This window comes from Microcaecilia unicolor, chromosome 6 (assembly GCF_901765095.1).
Source record: "Microcaecilia unicolor chromosome 6, aMicUni1.1, whole genome shotgun sequence".
Taxonomy (NCBI): domain Eukaryota; kingdom Metazoa; phylum Chordata; class Amphibia; order Gymnophiona; family Siphonopidae; genus Microcaecilia; species Microcaecilia unicolor.
In genome coordinates this window covers 6,366,679-6,379,086 of record NC_044036.1, presented here as the reverse complement: position 1 = coordinate 6,379,086, position 12,408 = coordinate 6,366,679, and the positions used below count along the sequence as shown (strand labels likewise).

Genomic DNA, 12,408 nt, shown 5'->3' with positions numbered 1-12,408 from the left:
TGAGAAGCAAGGTAAAATTATGTATAATCATACCTGATAATTTTCTTTCCATTAATCATAGCTGATCAATCCATAGACTGGTGGGTTGTGTCCATCTACCAGCAGGTGGAGATAGAGAGCAAACTTTTGCCTCCCTATATGTGGTCATGTGCTGCCGGAAACTCCTCAGTATGTCGATATCAAAGCTCCATCTGCAGGACTCAGCACTTAGAGAATTACACCCACAAAGGGACACTCTGCCCAGCTCACCACCGCCGAAACGGGGGAGGGGAATTAACCCAGCTCATCCCCACACAAGTGGGGGAGGGGAATTAACCCAGCTCATCCCCACACAAGTGGGGGAGGGGAATCCGTCCAGCTCATCCCCGTGGAGCGGGGGAGGGACACCACACCCGCCGATGCGGGGGGGATCTGGCTTATCCTGCAACCGCAACCGCGGGAGGAGCTGACTGACCCTAGCACCGCCGAAGCGGGAGGGGTACAAAACTGCCCTACAACCGCACGAAGCGGGAGGGAGTGCCGGCAGAATTTATGTCTCAATCCAGCCCCGTAAAACGGAGGGGAGAGGAATGCAGCAGCTCACTGTAACACAAACTCGTCTCAACTCTTGAAGAATCCAAGTGAAAAAACTTGAACCCGAAGTCTTCCTGAAGTAACTGAAGACTAAACTTGAACCTGAAATGCAACCAGAATAGAAACCATACAGATATCTGGGCGGGGCTATGGATTGATCAGCTATGATTAATGGAAAGAAAATTATCAGGTATGATTATACATAATTTTACCTTCCATATCATCAAGCTGATCAATCCATAGACTGGTGGGATGTACCGAAGCAGTACTCACCCAGGGCGGGACATAGAAATCCCTGAACTCAACACTGAAGCTCCACACCGGGCCTCCGCCCGTGCCGCCACAGTCAAGCGGTAATGCTTGGAGAATGTATGGGCCGATGCCCAAGTTGCCGCCTTGCATATCTCTTCCAAGGAGACGGACCCGGCCTCTGCCATCGAGGCCGCCTGAGTTCTAGTGGAGTGAGCCTTCAGCTGGATAGGCGGCACCTTCCCCGCGGCCACCTAAGCCGCGGCAATGACTTCCTTGACCCATCTTGCCACTGGAGGCTTAGCAGCCTGCAGACCCTTACGAGGACCTGCCAACAGGACAAACAGATGATCCGATTTCCGGAAATCATTGGTCACTTCCAAGTATCTGATGATGACTCGTCTCACATCCAGATATTTAAGAGCAGAGTACTCCTCTGGGTAGTCCTCCCTACAAAAGGAAGGGAGACAGAGCTGCTGATTCACATGGAAGCGAGAAACAATCTTGGGCAGGAAGGAAGGCACTGTGCGAATAGTCACTCCTGCCTCAGTGAACTGCAGAAAAGACTCTCGACATGAGAGTGCCTGGAGCTCGGAAACTCTTCTGGCTGAAGGATAGCCACCAAAAAGACTGCTTTCAACGTCAGGTCTTTCAGAGATGCCCTCAACAAGGGTTCAAAAGGCGGCTTCTGTAATGCTCTGAGCACCAGGTTAAAATTCCACGCAGGCACCATTGAGTGCAGAGGAGGGCGCAGGTGCTTAACTCCCTTGAGAAAACGCACCACATCTGGCTACGAAGCCAGGGAAGCATCCTTCAGGCGGTCCCTGAAGCAAGCCAGGGCCGCTACCTGGACTTAAAGGGAACTGAGCGACAGGCCTTTCTCCAGACCTTCTTGCAGGAATGCCAACACTGAAGAAATTGGAGCAGCGAATGAAGAAAATGAGCCTGCTTCGCCACGCTGCAAAGGTACGCCAAACCCTGGCGTAAGCAGTAAAAGTAGAGCGCTTCCTCGCTCTCAGCATAGTGGCGATGACCTTGTCTGAGAAGTCCTTCTTCCTCAGACGCTGCCGCTCAATAGCCAGGCCGTAAGCCCAAAGGGGGAGGGATCCTCCATCACCACGGGACCCTGATGTAACAGACCCTGCTCCACTGGCAGCCCCACCAGGATTATCCAGCCCGGATGCTTTGCCAATCGGTCTAGCACCCTGCCCAACATGGGCCAGGGCGGGAACACATAGAGAAGCTCGTGTTGGCCACTGTTAGAGGAGAGCATCGACTCCCAGAGATCGAGGGTCCCGTCCTCTGCTGAAAAAACGCTGCACTTGGCAACTGGCCGATGACGCCAATAGATCTAGGCTCGGCTGGCCCCAGCGCTTCGTGATATCCAAGAACGCCTGAGCCGATAACTGCCACTCTCCGGGATCCAAGGTATGGCGACTGAGAAAGTCCGCCTTGACATTCATGACTCCGGCAATGTGGGCTGCTGACAGCTGCTCCAGGCTCGCTACCGCCCACTGGCATAGATTCACAGCTGCCTTGGCTAGAGGGGCGCTCTTGGTACCTCCCTGGCGGTTGACATAGACCACAGCCGTGGCATTGTCCAACAGGACCCGTACTGGCTTCAACGCCAGTACCGGGATGAACTCCAAAAAACGCCAACCGAATGGCTCTGAGTTCCAGGAGGTTGATAGACCACTTTGCCTCTGCAGGAGCCCAGAGACCCTGCGCTGTCCTTCCCAAGAAGAGGGCTCCCCAGCCCGACAAAGAGGCGTCCGTCGTGACGACAATCCACTCCGGGGTCACCAGAGGCATTCCTGCAGACAACTTGTCTGTCTGCGTCCACCAGCTCAGCGCCTTGCGCACTGCTGGGTCCAAGGGAAGGCGCACAGCATAATCCTCCGACATCGGAGTCCAGCGCAGCAGCAGAGATTGTCGAAGTGGTCTCATATGAGCCCTGGCCCAGGGCACTACATCCATCGTGGCCGACATAGAGCCCAACAGCTGCACATAGTCCCAAGTCCGAATAGGAGAGGCTACTAGGAACTAGTCCACCTGAGCCTGAAGCTTGACAATCCAATTGTCTGGCAGGAACACTCTGCCCACTTGGGTGTCGAATCGAACTCCCAAATGCTCCAGGGACTGAGTCGGGCGCAGCTGGCTTTTCTCCCAGTTGATGATCCACCTCAGGGAGCTCGAAAGAGCAACCAGCCGGTTCACAGCTTTGCCGCACTCTGCCTAAGAGGGGCTTGGATCAACCAGTCGTCCAGATAAGAATGGACTTGAACTCCTTCCTTCCACAGGAAGGCCGCGATGACCACCATTACTTTGGAGAAGGTCCGCGGAGCAGTAGCCAACCCGAACGGGAGGGCTCTGAACTGGAAGTGTCGACCAGTACTGCAAAACGTAAAAAGCGTTGATGAGGAGGCCAGATGGGAATATGCAAGTACGCGTCCTTGAAGTCCAAGGATGCCAGGAACTCTCCTGCCTTCACTGCCGCTATAACAGAGCGGAGGGTCTCCATGCGAAAGTGCCGAACTTTCAAGGCCCAATGGACCCCTTGAGGTCGAGGATAGGCCGTACAGAACCTCCTTTCTTTGGAATCACAAAGAAAAAGGAGTAACGTCCCTTGCCAGGCTGATTCTCTGGCACCGGAACGACCGCCCCCAGGCGGAACAGATTGTCCAAGGTCTGCTGCACTACCACAGCTTTGACCGGAGACTTGCAGGGAGAGAGTACAAACCCGTCTTTTAAGGGTCGGCAGAACTCTAGCTTGTAGCCGTCTCTGATGACTTCCAGCACTCAAGCGTCTGAAGTTATTGTGGTCCACTCGCCCATAAACGAGGACAGCCGTCCTCCAATCTGCACTGAGGCGTGGACCAAGGCCCCGTCATTGGGTACGAGACCCTGGGGGAGGACCGGAGGGAGCACCTCCGGGACGGCGAAAGGAATGCTGCTTGGGGGAGAAGTTCCTCTTGAAGGAAGAGAGGGCAGAGGAGCCCGACCTGCCCGGGCGGTACCGACGGGCTTCCTGAGCCCGTCCTCTGGAGGTACCAGGGCGAGTACTAGCCCGAGCCCTGACCTCTGGTAACTTCTTGCCCTTAGACGTGCCGAGATCGGTCACGATTTTGTCCAGCTCGACCCCAAAGAGCAGCTTGCCTTTAAAAGGCAATCTAGCCAGGCGGGATTTAGAGGCATGGTCAGCAGACCAATGTTTCAGCCCAAGCCACCGCCGCGCAGAGATTGTCTGAGCCATGCCTTTAGCTGAGGCTCTCAAGACATCATACAGCAAGTCTGCCAAATAGGCTAAGCCCGATTCCAGGGCCGGCCAAACAGCCCTCAAGGAATGATCTGAGGGGGAAGCCCGCTGCACCATAGTCAGGCACGCCCTGGCCACATAGGAGCCGCAAACTGAGGCCTGCAAACTTAAAGCAGCCGCCTCAAAGGACGACCTTAAGGCCGCCTCCAATCCTCTGTCTTGGGCGTCCTTTAGGGCCGTGCCACCTTCCACTGGTAACGCCGTTTTCTTAGTCACCGCAGTGATTAAAGAAGCCACGGTAGGCCACAGAAAGGCCTCACGTTCACCTTCAGGCAAAGGATAGCGGCGGGACATAGCCCTAGCCACTTTAAGGCTCGCTTCCGGGACATCCCATTGAGCCGAAATTAAGGAGTGCATGGCATCATGCATGTGGAAGGTTCTAGGCGGGCGCTTCGTCCCCAGCATAATGGCAGAGCCAACAGGGGCTGAGGGAGAGACGTCCTCCGGAGAGGAAATCTTCAAAATGCCCATGGCCTGCACTAACAGGTTGGGCAAAACCTCTGAGCTAAAGAGCCGCTGCAGAGGGGTCATCCGCTCCATCCGAGCGGGGATCCGTCTCCTCCAAGGAATCCGCAAAGGACCGTTGGGAGACCTCAGACACGCTGCCCTCATCTACATCGGAGGAGACAAAGTCCTCCAAGGCCTGGGAATCAACCCGAGGGCGTTTACCTCTGGGAACCTCAACCTCTTTACCAGACGAGGGAGCAGGGGCAGCGTTTTGCATGAGGAAAGCCTGATGCAGCAGCAAAACAAACACGGGGGAGAAACCCCCCAGACTGTGCACTTCCGCAGCCTGGGCAACAGCCCTAGACGCACCCTCAACCGGCGCTCGCAAGAGCGGGGGAGAGACATGCTGCGCATCCAAAATGGCGTCCGGCGCGACACTCCGCAAAGGAGCCGCGCGGGAAGAACGGCGCTTAACTTTAGCCGCTTTTGTGCCGTCGCCCAAATTAAGGGCGTTCATGGCATTAATGTCTCCAACCTCAAGGGCGGCCCACGAAGAAGCCGTCCGAGCCGCGTGGCCGGCCAAGATGGCGGAGGCGAGGAGCGGGGGATGGGCGTTTATGGCGGGAAAAACCGCCACGCCGGAGGAAGGACCGGGACATTCATCGGTCACGAAACTGTCACCCAACAACGGCGAATCAGGCTGTAAGACCCCCGCATCCCCTCTAGAAGCGCTCAAGCGATCCGGGGAGCGACCCTTTGCGCCCTCGCCCTCCGACGCCATATGCCACGAGGAGAAGAATCGGGGAACCCCCTGCCCGCTATAAAAAGGTAAAAATTACCTGCTGTCCGCTCCGAGCTGTAACGAACTGGTGTCCCAGTGAGTAGCTGCAATGAACGTTTAAATAAACGTCGAAATAAACGCCTTTAAGGACGTTTAAAAAATTTTTTTTTTTTTTTTAACGGAGCCAGCGGGAGGGGGGAGAAAAGGAGGGACCTGGCACCACCAGGTTTGCACTTGCTCAAAAGAGCCCTCAACCCCAGGCACTCAACAAAACCTAAAAATTAGGCTTGGAGGCCTAGCCAGAGCTGCTGCTGTGTGTGACCACCACCTGCTGAGATAGAGAACATACTGGGGAGTTTCCGGCAGCACATGACCACATATAGGGAGGCAAAAGTTTGCTCTCTATCTCCACCTGCTGGTAGATGGACACAACCCACCAGTCTATGGATTGATCAGCTTGATGATATGGAAGTTGCAATAGTAAGCGAGAGGTGGTAAGAGTGTGTATGAGGATTCTGGTAGTGTGCTCAGAAAGGAAAGGGCAAATTTTGGTGATAGAGAAAGGAACGACAGGTTTTAGCAGTACAAACTTTAAAAAACGTAAAGCTCTCTTGTAACCAGGGGCATAGACAGACCTCACAGTGGGAGGGGGCCAGAGTCCGAGAGGGGGCACATTTTGGTCTACCCCCCCCCCCCCCCACTGCAGCAGCAAATACCTCAGCTGGCTGGAGTTCCTAACCCCCGCCAGCTGAAGCCTTGTCCAGCACCGCTGCATTGCCTGCCCTGCTCTCTCTTCCCCCTCACATCCTGCATGCTCCTTTTAGTGAAATTGTTTCACTAAAAGGAGAGTGCAGGACTTTAGGGGGAAAAAGCAGGGCAGGCAATGCGGCAGCACCGGAGACCAATGCTGGAGAAGACTTCAGCTGGTGGGGTTGGGGACCCCCGCCAGCAAAACCATGGGCCCAGGCCCCCTTAGCTACGCCACCGCTTGCAACAATGAAGAACTCCAGACTCCTGTTAAATTTTCCACGGCAAAGAAAGGGGCTTTTTCTGTGCATCACTTGGCATGCACATTTGTATAGTAATTAGCTCATTATAATAGCTACCATGACAGGAAAGAGCTCACAGAACCCTTTTGTACATATCTGGCTAAATTCTGTGCTTGCTAAACTAGCTAGAACCAGTGTAAAAACCATGTTGCTGGCTTGTTAGGTTTTGTGCATCTGGACCACGAGTAACAGTAGCAAAAACTGAAGTTATAACATACGCAACAATGATTAGGTCAAGCAAAATTACTTTAATCTTTAAACACAGTGCAAGGCTGAAGATAACAGTATGGCCAATGCAGAAAGCCAAGGGCTGATGGCCAAAAATATAGCTTCTAATGTGAAGAGAGTTTTACTTGCTGATGCAGTAAGCTAATAACATGAACATTTGAATCAGTTTGTGCATTAATCAAGGTAACCTCACAGAGCTATGGCTCCACAATGAAATTACTGCTAGCAAACATAGCATACTATAAACAACTATGCAAGTTACTAGCATGCTAAAATTGCAGCAGTAATCCACAGCTCATTGTTAAATGTCACCCTTCCTGTCAGCTCACTGTTTAGTCACCGACAGGAAGGTGATGTGTTAAAGAAAAAATACAGACATACCACCATCTGCATAGGTCATTCTCCTTCCCCGAGTATATCCCTAGTGGTCTTAGTGGCCCCCATCCAAGATGTACCAGGCGGAACAGGGTGCTGCCATTTTTTAATATACAAGAACTGGAGAAGGAGCATGTCAGCATCAGTCCTGCTTCCTATGAAGGTTCAGAGGATGGGCTCAGGGGCAGGGTGCCACTAGACAATGATATAGACTTATTCCCTAACACTGAGGAAAAGGGGTAAGGTCAGGGGGAAGAATTGGAGAGGGGCCCACTAGGCTGTCCGTGTGTGGAAGTAGGCAGGGTACTAGAGTACCAGAGAATGTTTTACTTTGAATGGGGAAGAGGGTTACTAGACAACCAGGAGGACTACTGGATATCTGGGGCAGGGAGGTAGAGTTGAGGGAGGATAGCGGGGGTACCTCCAGGAATGTGCGCTAATCTTTTTTTTATGTTTCAACAGTTTTTATTAATGAAGCACAAAAATTATGTTTGCATGTTATAAGTACCAGTACAGTCAACCAATGAACATTAACTGCAATAAATGTCAAATATTATACACCTTCATTAATCTTTTAACTTTTGTCCCCTCGCAATATTTAACGTTCGTTTCAACAAGGTTTATTTATTAATAACAATTTGACAAAAACTCCTTTCCCCCTTACCACTGGATCAAGACTCCGACATGCAGAAGCCTCCAAAAACCTTCAAGGTCCGTTATGCGCAAATCTTTTTTTTTTAACCAGATACGCTAGCTGCTGTTACCTAGAGTTCTGGAGCTTAACTATTCATTAAGTGAAAAACTATTTCCTATTTGTTTTAAAAGTATTTCCTTGCAACGTCCAAGTGTCCCTTAGTGTTTGTACTTTTGGAACAAAAAACAAGCAAACAATCGATTTACTTGCACTTGATCTACACCATTGCATATTAAAGTAATGTTTTAATACGCAATGCTGTAATCTTGTTTTCTTTACATTTATCATCTGGCCACCCTCTGCAGAGGATAGTCTAGATAACTGGCATTCTACTCGCCTCTCAACCAGATCCAAGGGTAATTTTTCCCCAGCAATATTTGTACTACTACTAATTTTTACTTTAATAACAGCATTTATAGCTTGCTTAAGCAACAAGTTTTGAGTGAGTTACAACAGAGAGAACCATACAGCATTGAAATAACAGCATTTGTATTTATTTGAATGCAGTGGACATTTTTGCAGGAGTTTTAACAGCCACCTTTTCCACACTTATCTTGCAGGAAAAGTGTTAAACGTGCAGTAGCCATGGCAAAGCTTTCTGCATTGGCCCCTGATGCCCTGCAATACTATGTCCATATCTGTTTTGTGGCAGTTGTTCCATCAGCCTTACACATTTATGCAGAAAACCTTCTAGTCCATGTATAAATGTAGTTTGGGGGTTTTGTTTTATTGCTGGGACCTGGGGATAGTGCTGGGCAGACTTATACGGTCTGTGCCAGAGCCGGTGGTTGGGAGGCGGGGATAGTAGCGCTATAGAAATGATAAGTAGTAGTAGTGGGCAGACTTATACGGTCTGTGTCAGAGCCGGTGGTTGGGAGGCGGGGATAGTGCTGGGCAGACTTATACAGTCTGTACCAGAGCTGGTGGTTGGGAGGTGGGGCTGGTGGTTGGGAGGCAGGGATAGTGCTGGGCAGACTTATACGGTCTGTGCCAGAGCTGGTGGTTGGGAGGCGGGGCTGGTGGTTGGGAGGCAGGGATAGTGCTGGGCAGACTTATACGGTCTGTGCCAGAGCCGGTGGTTGGGAGGCAGGGCTGGTGGTTGGGAGGCAGGGATAGTGCTGGGAAGACTTATACGGTCTGTGCCAGAGCCAGTGGTGGGAGGTGGGACTGGTGGTTGGGAGGCAGGGATAGTGCTGGGAAGACTTATACGGTCTGTGTCAGAGCCGGTGGTGGGAGGCAGGGCTGGTGGTTGGGAGGCGGGGATAGTGCTGGGCAGACTTATATGGTCTGTGTCAGAGCCGGTGGTGGGAGGCGGGGCTGGTGGTTGGGAGGCAGGGATAGTGCTGGGCAGACTTATACGGTCTGTGCCAGAGCCGGTGGTTGGGAGGCGGGGATAGTGCTGGGCAGACTTATACGGTCTGTGTCAGAGCCGGTGGTTGGGAGGCGGGGATAGTGGTTGGGAGGCAGGGATAGTGCTGGGCAGACTTATACGGTCTGTGCCCTGAAGAGCACAGGTAGAAATCAAAGTAGGGAATACACAAAATGTAGCACATATGAGTTGTCTTGTTGGGCAGACTGGATGGACCGTGCAGGTCTTTTTCTGCCGTCATCCACTATGTTACTATGGTGGGATCTGAATGCTGTAGTGAGTAAAGTAGCAGAAGAACCGGTTAACCCTTCTAGTCTTGTAACGTTGTGGTGCGCTCCCCGCCCCCGCCCTGTACCTACTTGTCAGCAAATGTGAAGAGCTGCTCATAGCCTCCCTACCATCATATTTGCGCCAGAGCCCATCAGAGCTCAGTGTCTTTAGTAAGTAAGGTGTATATCAGGGTAGCGGGGAAAGGGCCTGAGAAAGCAGCAGCCTAGGATGAGAGATTGGCTTCTTTCTTTATCAAGTCCAACTCTTTAACATTGCTTTTGACTCGTAACCACTTGTAACCTCCTCCTTCCTGTACACATTAATTGATTTGATTTATTTTTTGTCTATTAGATTGTAAGCTCTTTGAGCAGGGACTGTCTTTCTTCTATGTTTGTGCAGCGCTGCGTACGCCTTGTAGCGCTATAGAAATGCTAAATAGTAGTAGTAGTACTTGTGACCTGGATTGGCCACTGTTGGAAACAGGATGCTGGGCATGATGGACCTTCGGTCTGTCCCAGTATGGCAACCCTTATGTACTTAGGATTCTGAATGGAATCTTGCTAGTCTTTGGGATTCTATATAGAATGTTGCTACACTTTGAAATTCTGCATGGAATCTTGTTATTCTTTAGAATTCTAGAATCTTGCTACTCTTTGGGGTTCTACATGGAATGTTGCTACTATTTGGGTTTCTGCCAGGTACTTGCCCCTATGTCTTGCCCCATCCTTGGCCACCTTTAAATCTAGACTGAAAGCCCACCTCTTTAACATTGCTTTTGACTCGTAACCACTCGCCTCCACCTTCCCTCCTCTCTTCCTTCCTGTACACAATTGATTTGATTATTTTATTTTTTGTCTATTAGATTGTAAGCTCTTTGAGCAGGGACTGTCTTTCTTCTATGTTTGTGCAGCACTGCGTACGCCTTGTAGCGCTATAGAAATGCTAAATAGTAGCAATCAAGCCCCCCCCCCCCCCCCCCCCCCCCCCCCCCCCCCCGAGTCTGCGGGTCAGATGCTACTGTTTGAACCCGGTCCATCCAAAGGAGTTAATTGCAGGCTCTGTTCACGTTGAAGGGCAACAGGTGGCGGCTGAGCTTTCCCAGACTCACTTTTAGCTCCTTTCAAACAGCAGCATCATCTGACCCCCCCAGGTAGGTAGGGAGGGAGGGGCTGAGTCCGCACAAACAGGGACCCATTTCTCAACCTGGTCCCGACCCAGATCATTTCGTCGCCTTTTCTTCCCCTCACAGACCCCCCCGTCCCCCAGGACCAACCAGCAAAAACAGCTTCCGGGAGGGGGAGACAATAAAGCCCATCGCCGGTTCCTGTCACTCCCCCCTCCCCCAACTCTTCAGTGGCGCCAAAAGACTCCGAGAAACGGCTGCTCCCCACCCCCACCACATCCTCAACCCGTTTAACCTGTTTCCCCGCCGACTCTCTCTCCGCCCTCCGTCAGCGTCCAAAGCCCGATTCACCATTAGGACCAACACGACAAACAGGGACATTTCCTTCTCACTCAACCCCTCCACCGCCCCCCACGACGACAACAAGGGCACCTGCGGATAAAGCGCTTTCATTGTACCACAGAAACTAAACCCCTCCCCCCCACCCCCCACAAGGGACCCCCACCGACGCCACCACTAAACCATCTCTCCCATAACCCCCTTCCCCAGGTTCACTCACACTGCTCACTCGATGACCCGTCACCTCCGCCGCTTCGCCTTTCCCGCCCGAGTCACACAGCCAGAACAAGCGCGCGAGCCGCTGCACAACCGCTCTCTTATAGCAACGACCACTGTCGCGAGAGAGGACGTCGCCCCGCCCACTGACTGAAGCCCCGCCCACCAACTGACTTCTCTTCCTTCTACCCCGCCCCCTTTTATACCCCCAATGCTCTTTTCCCCTCACAGAGCCTACAATTCATCCCTCACTCACCTAGTTCCCCTCCCCCAATTTCACCCCCCAATGCTCATAATATATCAGATCTACTTTCCTTTCTCCCCCTCAAAGAGTCTCTAATCTCAACTACTCCTACACTTCACACCTCCAACTCTATAGCTCCTTCCTCACCCCCAAAACCTCTATCTCCTCACTCAGCTAATTGTACCCCTTCCCCTCCTCCCCAACTTCCCTGCGTTACACCCCCAATGTTGTTATATAACTTATATCTCCTTTCCTCTCTTCTCCCCCTCACAGAGCCTACAAATCATCCCTCCATCTCCTCACTCACCTAGTTCCCCTTCACCCATCTAACCCCCTATTTCACCCCCCATGCTCTTAATATATCATATCTACTTTCCTTTCTCCCCCTCAAAGCGTCTGTAATCTAAACTACTACTACACTTTGTCCCTCCAACTCTGTATCTCCTTCCTCACCCAGCTGGTTGTATCCCTTTCCCCCTCCCCATGATCTACCCCGTGTTACACCCCAATGCTGTTATATGACATATCTCCTTTCCTCTCTCTCTGTCACACAGCTTGTATTCTCAACTACTCCTACAGTTCATCCCCCTCCCCCCAACTCTATATCTCCTTCCTCACCCCTAAAACTCTTATCATCTTACTCGTCCAGTTCTGCCCTCCCCCTCCAGTCTTTAATACTTCCTTCCCCTCTATCCCTTTCCCACATATACCCATCTCTGTTTCATTCATAACCCAGAGTCTGTATGTTCTCCCTCCAGCCCTCTTCTCTTCCCAACACCAAAGGGTCTCCCCACCTGCCTCCATGTTTCTTCTCCCCTCTTTGTACAAAGAGGAGAACAAGTGGAGGAACAGCTGTTGGAGCAGTGGACTGACAACCAGTGAAGCTGGGTTCAAATCCCACTGATGCCCTCCTTGTCAGCTTGGGTAACTCAATTAATCTTGTACACAGATAAACTGTAAACCTTCCAGGGATAAGGGTGTACCTACTATACCTGAATGTAACTTACCTTGACCTATCACTAAAAAGGTATAAACTACAGGGCAGGAAATCATTTGGGAGGCCATAGGCAAACAAGTGAATTGGCCTTGCCCACCACAATATAAATACATAAGCAAAAAAGCCTGTTTCTCCAAA

The 12,408-nt window shown here is 51.5% G+C and overlaps 2 protein-coding genes across 4 annotated transcripts in view; one reads left to right on the top strand and one right to left on the bottom strand.

Moving 5' to 3' along the window:
• Positions 1–11,129, bottom strand: part of PRDX1 (peroxiredoxin 1) — a 91,556-nt gene extending 80,427 nt beyond the window's left edge. The window contains exon 1 of one of the 2 annotated variants that reach the window (XM_030205330.1): positions 11,030–11,129. The gene's annotated coding sequence lies outside the window, so the exon portion shown is untranslated. The remainder of the gene's footprint in view (positions 1–11,029) is intronic. The other variant, XM_030205331.1, reaches the window with a different exon arrangement.
• The window catches only part of LOC115471613 (aldo-keto reductase family 1 member A1-like), a 182,259-nt gene that overhangs the window by 89,101 nt on the left and 80,750 nt on the right, over positions 1–12,408 (top strand). The gene's annotated exons all lie outside the window — the stretch shown is intronic.